General features: G+C 35.1%; 1 long non-coding RNA gene across 2 annotated transcripts; it reads right to left on the minus strand.

Annotated features, from left to right (window-relative positions):
* Window positions 1-11328: 11328 nt before the first annotated feature.
* On the minus strand, window positions 11329-13060 carry LOC130469107 (uncharacterized). Of its 2 annotated transcripts, XR_008929482.1 has the most exons (3): window positions 12895-13054; window positions 11716-11845; window positions 11329-11618 (listed from the first exon to the last, which is right to left on the minus strand). It is a non-coding gene; the product is annotated as an uncharacterized lncRNA (long non-coding RNA). The 2 variants fall into 2 exon arrangements; XR_008929481.1 differs by having other exon boundaries at window positions 11716-13060.
* Between the last annotated feature and the right edge of the window lie 6063 nt (window positions 13061-19123).

Raw genomic sequence — 19123 nt, forward strand, 5'->3', positions numbered from 1 at the left:
TTATCCAAGTCGTAGATGTTGCCGGAAACGGAAACATGGTACGTATCGGAAAATATTATCGGAAATGGAAATATTGCCGGAATCGGAAATATTGCCGGAAACGGAAATATTGTCAGAATCGGAAATATTATCGGAATCGGAAAATAATTCCGGAAACGGAAATATTAAATATTTGTTCGAAACGGAAATTAATTCCGGAATCGGAAATATTAAATATTGTTCGTATCGGAAATGAATTCCGGAATCGGGAAATTAATCGGAAGCGTATCGTACGAATTAGCATCGGACGAGGCCTGCCAGACGAAGGCCCAGCACGAAGTCGGGCCATCGCCCAGCAAGCCAGCACGCCACAACGCACCAGCCAAGGCTGCGCCAGGCCCAGCGCGCGCCAACGCTGCGGCAGCATGTGGGCCTCGTGGCAATGGGCTGCGCGCGCGCGCATGGCGCCCCTCGTGGGCTGCTGTGCGTGTGTGTGTGTGTTGGTGTGCTATACGAATCCTAAAGCTATCAGGTTTCGACTAATGATTAAATTCCTAAACCTAAAAGGATGAATTAATTAAATAAGAATTCTATTAGGATTCTAGTTTAATTAATTCGTATCCTAATAGGATTACGATTCCCTTTCCATGCCTCTATAAATAAAGGCCTAGGGTCATTATTTTGCATAGAGTATTCAAGTATTCAAAGTGATTTTTGAGAGCAAAAATTCAGTCATACAATTGCCTATACTAGCCGAAAATTCTAAGTACCTTAAGGGCGATCCTAGTTGGTCAAGCTTAAGGCGGATCCGGACGTGCTGTGGACTATCTACGGAGGGACGACACTTGGAGTCCTAAAGACTTGTTCTTGTTCGGTTCGGGCGCAGCTAGGGAAGGCACGCAACAAAGTGTATGCATCTAAACTATGCTAAATGATTGTGTGTAAATAATATGCTTTCCTGGCTTTATGGTTTTTCCGCATGATTTATGAATTGTCATATGTATCATAACCTAACAGTGGTATCACGAGCCTCTTATTATTTTCATAATCTAAATTGCATGAACATGGTTAAATATTACAAATTTGCAAGAATTAAAAGGGGTGATTAATTTTCGTAATTGTTAATTAATTGCAAATTGCGTTTATTTAATTATACGTACGCAGTTTTTCGGCAGTTTCTTCGTTACTCATCCAAATCGAGTGATTTTTGTGTCAATTCCGCATGTAAAAGGCATTCTAAAATTTTAGGCCGAACCCAGAATACTCAAATTCGAAGCCTAACTATGACTTTTCGGAGGTTTTAGTTTTTCGAATGCAAAATTTCGTAAATTTAAGATGTTAAATTAAATATTTGCGATTCTTGTTGATAAATCTTGAATTTTTGATTGACCTACTGTATATGTTTAACAAGTTTGAATGCCTAGCCTTGTTAATTATGCAATCTAATTTGTAATTATGATTAATTTGTTGAAAATTGGAATAATTTAGAATTAATTTGATTTTCATAATTAGTTATAATTTAATTAGATACCTATGATTAAAAACCACCATAAAAATTGTAAATTTATGTTAAATTTTAAATTTTTATGACCTAGACTTGAATCCATGTTAATCGGAAATCAATTAAATAATAAATTTTCGATTTTTCGCCCTAAAATTATGAAATTAATATTATTTATTAATTTGTCATTCATTTTGAATATAAATTTTTAATTTTTATGCGACTCGCTCATATAACTTGCACGCACAAAGCAATGGACGCTACGTGTAACCCTTAAGGGGTGTTGTATAATGCGGGCATGCGACGACGAGCAAGGGAGCTCGTCGCCCATGCGGTACGAATGCAGCGAGCAAGGGCATGGTGCACGAGCACAAGGCAGTAGCCCTGCCTTGTGTCGTGGGCTGTGAGCAATGGGCGCATGGGCAAGGGCGAGAGCAAGGAGCGAGCAGTCGCGTGTGGGCAGCAAGCGTGCTGCGCCACAGCGCGCACTGCCTCGCGCAAGCGCACCGAGCCTCGCGCGCATCAAGCGCATGTGTGCGTGCGACTTGCGCTGCGCCCAGCGATGGCGTGCAGCGTGCTTGTTGCGACGTGCGACGAGCGCTGCGCCCAGCGATGGTGTGCAGCGTGCTTGTTGCGACGTGCGACGAGCACTGCGCCCAGCGATGGTCAGCAGCATGCTTGTTGCGACGAGCGCTGGCGCGCACCTTGCGATGGGGAGCAGCAGCGATGCGACGCAGCGCATGGGCTGCGCGCACATGGCCAGCGATGGCTGTGTGCGTGTGGCCCATGGGCATGCGTTTCGTGGGATTGTTGCGTTGCGATTAGATCATTTTGAAATTTTAATTTGAAATTTTCAGTTTACGTAATTTTAATTTATTTTAAAATTAATAATTTAAATTATTTTCTTGGATTTTAATTTTGAATATTGTAATTATAATAAATTTTATTTATTCTAATTATTTTACTAAAATTAAAATCATGAATTAATTTAAATACGACTGAAATTAAATTAAACATTTTGGATTCAATTATAAATTTATATGAGCTTTAAATTTTAATTAAATTTGTATGTTTCCGGTTAGACTAGAAATACATTTTTATGTTTAAAATTAGTAAAGCATATGAATTTATTGGTTTAAGTGGGAGCCCTTTTTAGTCATAAACTCTTGATTAGGTCTACAAATCCTTAAGGTTAAAACAACTTGATTAGAATTAATAAGGACTGAATAATTTGTAGATTATTGGTGCCCTTGATTAATTGCTGCAAATGTTTATGTGATGCATAATGTGTTTTACTAACCAGCTATGTGGGCCATTCATGATAATGAATGGGTGAATGGTATATATTGTATATGTACTGTTTTGCAGGTTATGAAGTAACTAGTATGGCCCAAATAGGATAGAAAATATGGTCTGCGTACCATTATTCTAATTATTTTACTAAAATTAAAATCTAACCAACATAGTAAGAGCCTTAAGTTCCAAACTTAAAAATTGAGTTAAAAGGTGTCATGCCAAAATATACACTTGCTTGGATATCCTTTACATCAATCTAGTAATAGTTTTCGCTCAGCGAGGTGTTACTTATTGGTCCTAAAGGGGCAAGGTACACAAATAATTGTGAGTACATGTTAGTTTTGGTGAAACTCAACGATATAAGTAAGGAGTCCTTTTATGTCGTGGCAAAATCGATAGGTTTACCTAATAAGTTCTTAGACGTACCTATCAACCAAGAATAGTTTCTAGACTATTAGAAAAAGGCTTTTGCTTACCTAAGATGTTTTAGGATTAAGTCGACAAACTGTGCTTAGTTCTTCAATGATTTTAGGGTCTTGGAATCATTTTATTCACACCTGCCGGAACACATAATTCGAATAAAATGCTAATGACTTGTTTAAATTGCATGATTGCTTTCATTTTCAAGTTATTATTCATGATAAATGTTTAGAATTTGCATGCTTCAATGTATGTTTTAATTATTGTTTATAATTAAATATCTTGCACTGCAATAAATCCTTTTAGAAAGGTAACAGTAAATTTCCTCGATTGGTAGTGAATTCAAGAACGATTCACGGAAATGAGAGAAAATGAGCGATTTAAAATGTACGTTTCTTTTAGCGACTTTTATGGTTGTTTTCGAGTATCAAAGTCGAATGGCAAACCGATTGGTGCTTGTGAATTCAAAATACAATGTAGTTTTGAGATCATGAAGCATTGAGTTTAAACACTCAGCTTTACCAATGGTTAACAACCTAATATCTTTGTCCATTTAATTCTCGAATGAGTCTAGTCCCTAGACATTCGAATAGATCGATGCTTAGAGAACTTTAGAAGCTTCTGGTAAGATCATCTAGTTGAAACAGAATATTCAACATAAATAAAATGGTAAGAACTCTGTTGGAATGACATCGGACATGTCTAAACAAAGTATAAAAGTCAACACTATAGAATTCAATTCTTAAGACTATAAGAAAGGGTACAAGAAATAGGAAAACAAGGAACAAATGAAAGGAATTTACAATTCCGTTTCTACCTTAAATTTTATGTTTAAAGAAAAGTGACCTAGCAATCAAACTTCCTTGGTATCATATACCGCTTGAGGTTCTTACTTCGGTAATAACTCAAACAATGGAAGCTAGGCTACACTAATGACCTACAAGTGGGAAATGAAGCATGGCAATGCTACATTAGTTATAGGGTCATCTAGTTTGTTTTAAGTCCTTTCAAAGGCTGGAACTTAATGGCTATTTTGTTCCATAATCAGCATACCTAAATTTCTGCTTCAAACACAGAAAGACTCACATTCAGAAGAACGAAAACAATGCTTGTTTGTTTGTTTATTTGAATGAAATGGTCATTTACGGTTTGAGTCAATATACTTGATTAAAACAAACAACTCTTTAAATAAAAACTTTACTAGGTTCAAATCAACCCCTTGATTTGAGTTCCACTAATCTTTGGCATTGTTGCTTAGACCATATCAACAAGTTAACATTCAAAATCTCTATTTTGATGGACTTTTGAAAGTTCATTGATTTCTAGATCAATTTAAGACGACTAGTCTTACTTGTTTAAAGTAACAAAAGATATGAACTATTGTTAGAACGCCTAGACAATAGAGTTCAAAGCTAAAGAAAGATTTTATGACTTTATTATTTCACATGGATTTAAGTGAATATAGGTTTATTTACTCAAATGTGATATAAGTTGAATCTGTTTGGCTAGTTCAAAGATTCAGAAGTATAAAATCCACTTGGCAAGAAATCATAAAGATCTAGGTTAGATCATGTTGATGATTACTTGAGACCAAATATGATCATCAATGATTGTGTGTTGTAATTTCACAATCTAGGTCCATAAGATATGGCATATCTTAGTTGGAATAATCGAAGTCAATTAGTACTTGATTCGATTAATGATGAATCATAAAGACTTTTCCTATAATTTCTAAAACAAAATGCTCAACTACCACCAAACTAAACCAAATTCGTCAAAGCTATTGAAAAGTAATTTCAGAATAACTTTTCATAAAATATATCTAGATAGTTGCAAAACTCAGTGGGAGCTTAGTGTTTGTCATTCGACAAACTAAGGCCCAAGTATAGATATAAGTTTCATTATGATTTATTCAAATGAGACACAAGGGTATTGTTTCTACCACGAATTTTTGAGAACATAATGTTTGTTTGCTCGAAATAATGTCCTTTTGGAGATTCGTTTCCAAAATGACAAGTGGGAGAAAATAGACCTCGAAAGTCTTTGAGGCGAACAACAAACATAAACGGATATTCCGGAGGCTTTTCGAAGTGCTTCAGAAAATCCGAACTTATTCTTTAAGGACTTTAGAAGTGGCTTTAAAGAATAGACATCTCTTAGAAGACTTTATAAGTGCTTCAAGGAGAACAGAATATTCAAAGGACTTTCAAGTGGCTATTGATATTCTATTGTTTGATGTTCTATACCCAAGTAGGCATAGAATTCAAATCACTGAAACTATAAGATTCTTCTATTAGATAGTGAAGAAACATGGAGTTCAGGTCACTGAAACTATGCAGTTCTTCTATTAGATAGTGAAGAAACCTACAACTTACAGTCAAACTATTATCATGTAGATTAATGAGTTTGTGACCTGTAAGAAAGCTATGACGAAACCCAGATTCCCTAAAATGGTTAGAGGCCATATATAGACTCAAATGTTTTAGATGGTTAAAGGCCATAAAACATAACCAATGTTTTGATGACAAAATTGAAATTTTGTTGATTTGCAAGAATAGTTTCACACCTATTGGTTGCAAGTTTGTTTTAAGGATAAAAACCATCAAACATGGAATTGTGTTCACACACAAAGCTAGATTAGTTGCTAAAGGTTACAAGCAAATTCATGGCATGGATTGTGTTGAAACCTCATGCATAATCGTAATGCTCAAGTCTATAACTCAAGCAATGATTGCATATTGGTACATATGACAATTGGATGACAAAACGTATTCCTCAATCAAATGTTGGAAGAAAACTATGTACATGGCATGTCATAGGATTTGTGGATCCAAATAAATGCTTGAAAAGGAATGCTAACTTATGAAATGTAAGTACAGATTTAAGCAAGCAATTGGGAATTGGAACTGTATTTTAGTGAAGCTAATAAGCATTTTAGTTTCATAAAATATACATGATTCTTATAGATATATAAGAAGTTTAGTGGGAGTACATAAAAACTTAATTGGTCCTATGTGTATCACACACATATCTCTCTATTGTAAAATAACATTCAAATGCTAATGACTTAGATTTGAGATTATTCATCAATGATGGACCATGGCGAAACTTAGTACATACTGGGTATTAAGATCTATTTACAAAGATCTTATGATATTGTTTTGGATTAAAGTAATGGCATTTACTAAATCAAACACGAAAGTCTCCATTGGAGATATTCGACCCATGTGAATAAATCTAAGTAAAGGATGTTTGAACTATGTATAAGCATTTACTAAGTTAAACATCAAAGAGTCTAAATGAGATTCTTAACCTATATTATATGTCAAAGAATTTAGCTGAATTTAGTATCTACTGAAACTAGATAAGCTAAAGTTACATGAATAGAATTCAATTAGGAATTATTCTGCAAAAGAATTTATCATGTATGATATAATATGAGGATCGCCAAAAACGTATCGTATGACTTTAGGCATGACGAACATATACCAATCTCTATTGATCTAAGTGAAGATCAACTAGATTGAGATCAAGAATACTTATGGTACTTGAAAAGGTACATAGAAATAGTTCTTGATTCAAGGAAATAATGATATGCTAAATATTGATGCTACACGCATAAACACTGGCAAAGGATCAAGCAAGACCCTTTGGAGTTAACCATTGATAAGAACGAGCTATAGAGCATCGTGTTTTGAAATGGCAACATGGATTGGAGACCATGAGTTGTTGCGTGGGATATTAAAATATTAATTTCTATGTTCTAAGATACAGCTGGAAAGTATTCCACATATCTGTGAACTGCTTGGATAAGTGATTCCAAACAAAGCATCACTAGCAACCTATAAAGTTGAAGTAAAAGTACTTATTGCCTAAGAAGCAATAAAACAGGGTTGTTTATGTTAAAGAGTTCTTCACTGAACTTGGGTAGATCACATGTCTGCTGGCTTGATGGTTCTTCATTGAAAAAATGCGTAGAACCACTCTTGAAGCAAGAAAAGACTAGATCACAAAATAAACATACTCAAAAGATCTTATCATCTATCTCGAAGAACATTCGATGAAAAGGATATTAAGATTGGCAAAGCATGATAACTAAACCTATGCAACAAGTGAGAAACAACACTCACATTGTAGCACTGGAAATCAAGCATAGCTTTGGATTCCATGAACTGTTTTAGAAGATGGGTTTGAGGCCCATGGTGGTAAAACATTGTGGTTGAACATTTATCATATATGAAATGTAATTTCATATTCCATTTAATCGATCTTGGTTTAGTATTAAATGATGAGTCCCTTCAATTTGACGAAATATTCAAGATAGACTGTCAGGACCAGTCCTGTGACTAAGAAATGTCTATCAAGTGAACTTGAATGTCAAAAGTTGAAAATGGTCCCTGGTCGGAGTTTTCTATAAAATTGGACGCATAGAAAACGTTAGACGATTAGAATGCAAGATGACTAGTAGTTATGTTTCTTGAACTATGTGGACATGGCAATGTCATAATCATTTGCATAGATACTTACTTTGGGAAGACTAGTATCGGACAAGACTTATGAAACTTTACTGTAAGAGATGAAAATCTGTCATAAGTAAATTTCATTAAAATTATTAGACACTAAATCCTCAATACCTGAGTGATTTGAGATTACTTGTTTGAGAACTGGTTGCTTTGACGTTGACCAACCGTCGCACCGTAAAAGGAGGCTATAAAGGCAACGCTCAGGTAATCACCTATCAAACGAAGTCTAATCTCAAGATCGCAAGATTGGGATTGTCCTCCCATAAATCGGGATGAGATGCTTAAAAGTTGTACAAGGCCACTCGGAGAGCTAGAAACTGTGAAATGCATAGCCGTGCTCGGATGAATCATAGGCTATGATTATCTGTTTATTTGATCAGTTGAACTCTGAAACCGAGGAACACCTCTGGACATAATAAGGATGACAACTCTTACCTTATGTTCAAGAGCAAGCATCGAGCGACAAAGGAATTAGGAAAAGCACACTTGTCCCTAAGGACAAGTGGGAGACTGGAGGAAATAATTCCCTTGGTCCAAGTATGCATTCTATATTAAGTCTAATAAATGCGGTTCAGTATTAATTAACAAGTTAATAATTCAGTGAGATCAAGTGAGCTGAATGCCTAGCTAGAGGCCGCTTCAGTTCAAGTGGAATTAATGACATTAATCCACATCTTACTCTTGACTGAACCCGTAGGGTCACACAAATAGTACGTAAACGGATCAAGTATTTAATGGCATTAAATACTCCATCTATGGATATTCGGAATCGACGGATCTTGGTTTCAGTGGGAGCTGAGATCGTCACAGGCAAGAAATGAATGCTCCGGAAACGATGATATGGCCGGAAACGGAAATATGGATCGTATCGGAAATATAAATATTATCCAAGTCGTAGATGTTGCCGGAAACGGAAACATGGTACGTATCGAAAAATATTATCGGAAATGGAAATATTGCCGGAATCGGAAATATTGCCGGAAATGGAAATATTGTCAGAATCGGAAATATTACCGGAATCGGAAAATAATTCCGGAAACGGAAATATTAAATATTTGTTCGAAACAGAAATTAATTCCGGAATCGGAAATATTAAATATTGTTCGTATCGGAAATGAATTCCGGAATCGGGAAATTAATCGGAAGCGTATCGTACGAATTAGCATCGGACGAGGCCTGCCAGACGAAGGCCCAGCACGAAGCCGGGCCATCGCCCAGCAAGCCAGCGCGCCACAACGCACCAGCCAAGGCTGCGCCAGGCCCACCGCAAGGCAGGCCCAGCGCGCGCCAACGCTGCGGCAGCATGTGGGCCTCGTGGCAATGGGCTGCGAGCTCGCGGGCTGCGCGCGCGCGCATGGCGCCCCTCGTGGGCTGCTGTGCGTGCGTGTGTGTGTTGGTGTGCTATACGAATCCTAAAGCTATCAGGTTTCGACTAATGATTAAATTCCTAAACCTAAAAGGATGAATTAATTAAATAAGAATTCTATTAGGATTCTAGTTTAATTAATTCGTATCCTAATAGGATTACGATTCCCTTTCCATGCCTCTATAAATAAAGGCCTAGGCTCATTGTTTTGCATAGAGTATTCAAGTATTCAAAGTGATTTTTGAGAGCAAAAATTCAGTCATACAATTGCTTATACTAGCCGAAAATTCTAAGTACCTTAAGGGCGATCCTAGTTGGTCAAGCTTAAGGCGGATCCGGACGTGCTGTGGACTATCTACGGAGGGACGACACTTGGAGTCCTAAAGACTTGTTCTTGTGCGGTTCGGGCGCAGCTAGGGAAGGCACGCAACAAAGTGTATGCATCTAAACTATGCTAAATGATTATGTGTAAATAATATGCTTTCCTGGCTTTATGGTTTTTCCGCATGATTTATGAATTGTCATATGTATCATAACCTAACACAAATTCCATCTCTTTTAGGATTTATGTTGGAGTGCAACACCTAATTCTGACAGGTTTCTATCTTTTATGACTTGCCACTTTTAACAACTACCTATTATGGCAGTTACTATTTTTAGCAGGTTTCTATAAATAGCAGGTTCGGGTGAAATAAAAAGGGCGATTGAGATTCGTCATTTTATAGGAGATGCGTTGCCAAGTGGAGATTTATGTTCTCATCATCGAACCTTCCCTTTCGGGAATGGGGACAAAAGTAGGTGTCTACACTATGAGAAGAAAGGGCAAGTTGGGACAAAGATGTTGCGCAGTTCCCTTGATGATTTGGCATATCAATTTAGATACTATTATCCAGTGGTCTCCATTCTCTAGTGAACAAGAGCTTCTCAGCAAGTAATTACCTCTGCTTACCCCTGTTGTACTTAAGATTTTAAGTTTGACACTTATAAAATGTAGGATTTTCAGTCACTTGCACTAGTTGTTATACATGGAATGTTGCTTGCTTTCTAGATTCCAATATTATTCCTGCTTTAATCAATTTATTCGTAATATAATCTGATTCATTAATTATTTGATAGTTACCGTTTTCTTGCTGTTTAAGGTACTTCTGAATCTTATTTATGCATGCTATTCGAGTTTTGATATTTTTCTTTATGTGTAGTTCAATTCCATAGGTCATCAAGGTACAATTATTGTCAAGAGTAAACCGAATCTCTCTAAAAGTAAACTGAATCTCTCTAAAAGTGAACTGAATAATAATGGAACTTGGATTGTTATATTTTCCTTAAACATTAAATCGTAACCTATTAGCTCAAATGGGAGAGAAATGTGCTATGACACATGGATGTAGGTTCAAATCCTACATAGGTTGGTGATTTACATGCGTAAAGAGACTCAAAAGTAGATAATAAACTCAAAAGTAAATTAAAGAAACTCAAAAGTAAATAAGAAAATCTTAAAAGTAAAGATTGTTAATCTGTTTGCTAAGCATACCACCATAACCCCCATTTGATTAGCATGAAATGCTGCAATGGCTATTGGATCACTCAAAAAATCAGCTTGTAGGATTATATCCATGCCAAGTGATATTGATATTATCTCGACACCATCTTTGACAGCATCATCAATAGCCTTTAATATAGTGGAACCAGCACAATAATCTAAATTACAGGCCTTGTAAACTGCAATCCCAGCAGACGGTAAGCCTCCTTTGGCTATGCCTTGTGCCAACCCAAAGTAACATCTGAAAAGTAAATGAAAATAACTTGAAAGTAAATAAAAAATCTAATAGAAAACTGGGCGGAAGGATTTCTGTACTACAGGAAAAGAAGCTTCACTTCAGCTATAGGGCTACTGCTGCAGCAGTGCCTCATGACTATGTGGTAGCAAAGAATTAAGAAAAAGTGTGACTTTTGTTACATTAGTTGTCAGAAATATCCGAAAAGAAAATAAGACACACTAAAAAATAAACTAATAATACTCAAAAGTAAACTAATAATACTCAAAAGTATATCAGAAAACATCGAAGCGTATGAACAATCAAATGGTCTGATGCAATAAACATGCATATAAACTCTTAGTCAAAGTAAAGGTTTTCAAACAAAAAGTAAATAAAACATACAAAAAAGTAAAGATAAACCTACGGGGGATTCGAACCCACATCTTTGTGCATTTGCACAATGCTCTACCAATTGAGCTAGTAGGCTAGTATTTTTAAATAGAATAAATAAAAGCAAAGGCCCAATTACTCTTATTACCTAGATAAAAAATAGTCAACGAATGTCAACTTTAGGATAACATATAGAAGTAGCGCATTTGCAACACCAATAACATAACACAAACCAGCATACAAAAAATTAGAACCGAACCCAAGAAAATCAGCTTATTATTTGCCAAAAGTTGACTTTTGCTGACTTGTTGGCTCTTTTTTGCTTTGTTCAGTTCTGTTTCCTGGAGTTGTGGCAGGCTTGCCGAGTTGCGGATTGCTTCGGGTCACTACAGAAAATTGAGGGAAAATCTATCAAATTCATTCCATCAGTAAACCTCTCTGACATTCAAGTTCTAATATAATGAATTATTTATAACAACTTACTTGTGGAACCTTGTTTTGCTTCCAAAAGCTGCAGCGTGACAGTAGGATAGGAGGTACTATGATGAGAATGATTACCAGATTCATTAGGAGGAGTTGATGCAGCCAAGTACATACTCCCCCCGCCATGTCTCTAGCAGAAGTAAGACACAGTTAAACAGAACTGAGATGACCAACATATTTTGCACGACAGCTCAATGATGACCAACTGAGATTGAGCTAGAGACTTTATGAAGGAAAATTTGGTTATCATTGAGCCGATATCAAAAACCTACCCCACATGTCACTACTGAACTGAGATGACCAACATAAGCAAGATTGAATCCAAACAAAGAACAGAACCTGAAATGAATTTTTAAGACTATACCAAAACAACCAGCACAAGCTAGTAGAACGACAGATCAGCCAAGTAGCAAGAACAACAACCCAGTAGTAAGCACATGTTAACTTAGATTAATCCTCTGTGTATAATTGACTCCTTAGTTAGCATTTGCAATTCGGCTGGGTGATCAAACTACTGACCTACTTCCCACCAAATAAGATATACTTGATAATCCACACCGACCCGATCAAAACATACAACTTACTCCAACAAACCAAACAATATATAGCCAAATATGCTAACCAACTAGCTCAAAATAATTTCATCTACGTGCAATGTTTTTGTCTAGTTTATCCCTTGCTCAAAGCTAGTTATTTGAATTAAGATGAACTTGTCCGTTAATGCCCTTTTACCTTTTTAGCTGGTGCAATGGCTTCTACTATAATATGTTTCTAATCCAATTTGATAGCTTATCAACAGTAAGTCTGTAACTACCAATTTTCTAGCTGCTAGCTTTTATTAACACAGCAAACTGAAACTATAATCTATAAGAAGATATCATAAGTCGAACAATATAGCAGAATCGAACTGATTAGAGTAAAAGACCTAGCTAATTCCAGAAAATCAAAAAAATCAAAAGCAAAACCCTAAGTCGAAAGATTGAATCAAATAAACTCAATTCAATGGAACTATTAATTTACCGAGCTGCTAAGTCAAAGAAATCATATGAATTCCCATGATGAACCTAATTCAACAAAATCAAACCCCCAAATTCGAGCAAAATCAAATCGAAAAATTAAATCAAATACATCAATTTCAATCGGAAATGTAACTGAACCAAATACACAAAATTAACTTACAATACCACCGATTTTTGCGAGAATGATGAACAAATTGGATCTTCAAAGATTGGCATAAGAGGCGAAGAAAACGAGAGGGGAGGGAAAATGACGATAATTTGCAGGAAGAGGAAGAAAATCGAAGGAAGAGAGAGAAAGAATTAAGAAAATCGATGCTAAGGGTGGAGGTCATTCAACACGATTGAAAGTACCAATTTACCCTTAGTGTTTTAATTTGGTCGGGTTACATATAGGCCGTAGATTTGTTTGATCTGGGGGCTGAGATTAGTTCTCGGTTCTCATCTTAAGGAGTGGTTCTCACCAGATCCTGATTCTATATATATATATATATATATATATATATAGGGGAGGGATCCGGTGAAAATAGGTCCCTATGTGAGTATACTAGTATATATGAGAATGAATCTAATCCGTAGGATTAGATTCAATCTGATGGCTAGGATTAAATGATGAAACAACCATCCACCTTCCCCATTAAAAACCACGTTTCTTTCATTAAACCCCATCCACTTTCTCTTTCTAATACCTCCCTCTTCACTTTCTCTCTCTCGCGACTCTCTGTTCTCTCACGAAATTTTCTCTCTCCTCTCGACAAAACCATATTCGAAGCTCCAAGAACGGTATCAACCTCCTTCATCGCCGGTGTATTGTTGATTTAAGGTATTTCGAGCTCAATTGTTCTATATTTCTTCTCTCTTTCTTCAAGTTCCCCTAATTTTAACCTAATTTGTTCAATTGAAGATGGCTGGAGCAGAAAAACATGAAGGTAAGCAAAATTCACAAATTTTTAACCTAATTTTGAACTTCTTTCTTTGTTTTTATACATTAATTGAAGTTATCTTTGTTAAATTTTGATTTACAGCAAAAAGAACCACCACAAACTAGCAAACAATCCAGAAAATCCACAAGAGTAAGTATTCGATGCTTTAATTTTAGCGAAATTTATTTATTAATTTTCGAATTTTTTGTAATTATTTTCGGAATGCTTCTAATTAATTTGTTATTATCAGTGGTTATATTTTTTGTTAGAACATATAGCTGAACTGATTAGAACATGTAGCTTAACTGATTAGAACATATGGAAATAAAGTACAGAGTATATAGCTTTACTAGTTGAAAGTTTGGAACATATGAATTCAATTGTTAGAACATATAGCTTATGTTTTTAAAACATGTTGGTTCACTAGTTAGAACATATAGTTTCGTTGGTTAGAACATATAACATATGTTATTTTTTAATATAATATCCATATTAAAAACATAACTAAATTTTGGTTGCGATTGATTTAGCGGAATTACCTGTTGTGTTGAGCTTTGGTTATGGTTGTTAGCTACTGCAGTCTGTGCAATTGAGCTTCAGGTTTGGCTAGCAGTTAGTCCAAAAGTCTATTAAATCTCTCAAATAGTAAACAAAATCTCTCCAAAAGTAAACTAAATAACAATGAAACATCATCTCTCACTGTGTTAGAACATATAGCTTAACTGCTTAGAACATGTAAGAGTAATGTACAGTGGTAACAATCCAAAGAAAGGCGAGAGAAGCCATTAACGAACATTAAGCCTATTGTCTTTTTTCTGTCTTCCTTTATGTTGTTTGTCTTTTGTAAGCGATTTGTAATTAAGAGGGGAGGGAAGTGAGTATGCAGGCATGTTGATTGTATTAGGTGAAAGTGGGAGAGTAGAGAACCTCTTGAACGTTCTCAAGCAATACATGTTTACAAGCTTTAAGCATTTATCAATACAAATTACAATCTTTCCTTTAAACTATGAGTTTGAGTGAGTGAGTTCATTGCATGATGACCAGCAGAACCACCTGGACTTTCCATTTGGATAACAAAACCAGGTTCATAAGACCATTATCCATTTATGACTCATGTTAGTAACCAATTCGGAAAGAAAAATAAGTGTATTTGTTTAGAAAGGTACAAAAATCTTGCAGGGAAAGTGCAATGGTCTGTTTTTTTTATTTTTTATGCTAATGTTCCCAGAGGAGTGTAATGGATGTTCAACATCAGAACATGTACTTTGTTAATGCATAACATGTCCCTTAACTAGTTATAACATATTGCTCAACTTGTTAGAACATATAAGTTTAATTGTTAGAATATATACTTTAGCTGGTTAGAACGTGTAGGTTTAATTATTAGAACAATTAGATGAAATGTATAGAACACATGGTATTGGTCCTTGGAACCTATATTAAATGAGTTCAGAACATAACTTTAATTACTTCAGAACAAAAGATAAGTAACTCAGAACATATACTTTGTTAATGCAGAACATGTTCCTTAACTATTAGAACATATTGATCAACTTGTTAGAACATATAAATTTAATTGTTAGAACATTATCTGCATTATTTATGGATATTTATGTTTTAAATTTCATAAGAAGATGTTCTGAAACTAGAAGGATATGTTCCAATATTCTCTTCTTGTATCTAATATGTTCCTGAATCTGCTTTGGGTCTGATTTTTTGCCCGTTTTTATGACAATTTTGGCCAGGTTAGCTATGTTGTGTTTTCATGTGCAACATTATGGGCTAGTATGGTTGTTGCAAAGATTGGGTTTGGTCTAAGTGGTTGATAGTTGCTGGTGTAGGCTATTTGTTTTGCAGGGAGGGTTGTCGCAGGTAAGTCTAGGGTGGGCAGCGGTTCTGCTTTGTTTGGTTGTTGCTAGAAGTTTTGTCTGTGTGGTGTTGTTGCAAGTAATGGTCGTCAATGCTTGGTGTTTTGGTACAATGCCTATTAGCTCAATTGGTAGAGCTTTGTGCGGCTGCACAATGATGTAGGTTCGAATCCTACATAGGCAACTCTTTCCATTCCATTTATAATATTAATTTATTCTCCTATTTGATGATTCTTTGATTTTGAATCACTTTTGTTTACTTTTGAATTTGTTTACTTACTTTAGAACATATGCATAAATTTTTAGAACATTAGCCTTAGTTTGTAAAACATGAAATCTAACACTTGAACTGAAGGCAACAGTTTGTGGAGAAACTAGCTAGGGAGCAGGGAAGCATGACTGAGATAGCCAAGATGTATGACCAACATAATTCCTCATTAGAGGAGTATGATAAGAAAGCTGGTAACTACTCTGGACCTTTATGCATAGCAGTTGACAACAAATTATCACGAGTTGGTGTCGATGTATACCAATGAGGTGATAACTGAGGATTCAATGGACTTAAAACCACTGCAGGGGTGTCTTTGTTGCTGGCTTTACTCACAGGTGAAATGAGAAATTTGTTTGATTGTGAGCCTTGTTTACCAACATCTGAGGCCCTATCCCGAACAACTAAAAAGTATTCTCGAGCTGGTAGAGCTGCACTAGTAAGCTTTAAGGACACGACTGACATTCTCGAGTCATGGGTGGGTGTTTAAGACACTTAGCTCAGCTTGTGATGGAGGGTATTTCTCTTGTAAAACCCATCCCTATAAATACATTGGAGCTAAGTTGTGTGTTCTCAATAACCTATGTAGGATTTGAACCTACATCCATGTGCAATGGCACACCGCTCTACCATTTGAGCTAATAGGTTTTAACAAAGTATTCAAGAAAAAAAAATGCATGTAGTACTATCTATAGAAAATAGAAAAATGCAACAACAACTTGGATTATAGAATAATAAAGAAACATATGCACCAATAATTAGAACATACACAACGATAATTAGAACATACACAATGGGGATCGGATAAATATATTACTGTAACGAAAATTAGAACAGTAGTCAACGGTCAACTTAAACCATAATCTACAAAACTAAACTACACTCCACCAACTTCATTAAGTAGTCCGGTCTTCACAACTCAATGTCTGCTTGCTAAAAACACTCCAACTGACCATCAACAACACTAGTAGCATGTCAATAGTATATTCCCTGTCCAAAAAAACATACACTTGTTGGAGCTGGCTACAAGATGTCAAAGTCCAACAGCCTAGTACATTATAAACAGAGTCACATAGAGCATGAAGAAAAAAAACAAAGGAGGCTGATATAAGAGACTAATTAAGGCCGTTGCATCCACAGCTTAATGTTATCCCTAATGACCCCTCCAGATACTAAACTTCCAATTCATGGTTTCAGTAATTGAGTAGGACCACTGAGGCAAAGTTTCATGTATTTGGTTGGATGCTGCACCACCATTAGCTCATCCACAAGTCGAATTACCCCCTTCTATCTGTATTTTATAGTAGAGCAACTGAAACCAAGCACAAGTAGGCCTTGAGGAGATTCTCCCCATACTTAAATGGGTTCATAAACTCTTCAGTAGAAGTATGTCATTATATATATAGCTAGTTTACATAATCTATGTGCCACCATCTACTGTTTGTAATTCCTTGCTTGCCAAATGGTGTGACTACACTCACTAGTGGTGTGACAACCACCAAGTTAGAGAACACGTAGCCTGTAGGGTCTCGGGTCCTAAAAGAGCAGCTACATGGCCAAATGTTCTAAAAAGCAATATATCAGAACATAAAAAACAATGTAAAGCAATAATTCAGAACATCAAAAACAATGTCACCGGAATTAAAATCAACTATACAGAACACTAGAAGAAACTATTCAAAACAAAAATGACTATTACTCAGAACATTTAAAACAATTGTTCAGAACATGTAATGCAATAATTCAGAACATCAAAAATAATTTCTCAGAAAAGTAGAAACAACTATACAGAACACTAGAAAAAACTATGCAGAACAAAAATGACTTTTACTCAGAACATTTAAAGCGATTATTTAGAACGCTAAACATCTGACACATTATAAGAAAACTCACTGAATTCCTTCAATGATGAGGTTGGATTGTGATGAACTTTCCATGTCATTGCTCAAACAGAAGAATATTGATCTGTAAATCAAAAAGCATGAAACATACACATGATTGAATCCGAATTTTAACACATAAATTTTAAAAAAAATTGAGCAGAACAATTCGATAATAAAAAATCTCAAAACAATAACAAATCCAAATCAAAAAAACAAAATAAAAACAAATCAAAAAATCAAAAACAAAACAAATCAATAACATAGTGAACAATTCGGTAATAAAAAAACAGCTCGTGAAATTCGAAATAAAAAAGCAGCTCACGAAATTCAGCAAATCGATAATAAGAAATTCCATAATTGCAATTCGATAATGATAAATTGAATTCGATAATCAAAACTAGGTCAAATATCGAAAAATTATCACGCAAAATACACAAATCAGAATCGCGAAATTGAACAAAAATTGATAAAATACCTTTAAATAAGCAATTAGATGAATGTATTCGAGAATATAATTGATTTCTGAAGCGAATTTGAGATCAATTCGACCTTGATTGAGGTCCTGGTGATGGCGGCAGTAGAGGAGAGAGAGAGGAGAGAAAGCAGAGGGAGAAAACATAGGTTAGAGAGAGAAAGAAATAAGCGTGAAAAGGAAAGGAGGTTGGTTAGGTATATCTTGAACAAATTTACAAAAATGCCCTTAGGAATCCCTTGATTTCAGATGTTAGATTAGAAATGATTCAAAGGCCAAGATATGTTCTCACATAAGATAGTGTTCTCACATAGAGGGGGTGTTCTCACATGAGCCTTCCTCTCTCTATATATATATATATATATATATATATATATATATATATATATATATATATATATATATATATATATATATATATATATATTGTTAGATTTGTGTTAAGCTATATTTTTCAATTATCAATATATATAATAGTTTTTACTAATATATAATTGGCAAATGATATAGAAAGCCTTAAGGGCTGCATATAAGCATTAATTAGTCTAGATATTATCTTAAATTTTCAATACAAAAATAAGATCTTTGTATTTTATTAAATAGCCACATTAATTCCATATTACAAGTTATGAATAACGTAGGAAAAAGAGAATGCCTCCACATTTGTTAAAAAATAAATATATATAAAAAAACTGAATGATCAGTTGAACTCATTGAAGTTCTACTACCCACGGAACTATGTAATTTTCCATAATGACTCCCAACCAAAACTATGTAATTTGCCATAATTACTCCCAACCAAAACTATGGAATTTTCCGTAATTAGTGTAGAAAATTTCCAATAATTCCATTTTTCATTTTATAATTTATTCCGAGATCTCTCTGTAAATTAATCAATAATTCATTCAATCATAGTAGATTTTTTCGATTTTATTCTCCGGACGATGCTTACAAAAACATAGATAAGTAAAGTTTTTA

This window comes from Spinacia oleracea, chromosome 3 (assembly GCF_020520425.1).
Source record: "Spinacia oleracea cultivar Varoflay chromosome 3, BTI_SOV_V1, whole genome shotgun sequence".
Classification (NCBI taxonomy): Eukaryota; Viridiplantae; Streptophyta; class Magnoliopsida; order Caryophyllales; family Amaranthaceae; genus Spinacia; species Spinacia oleracea.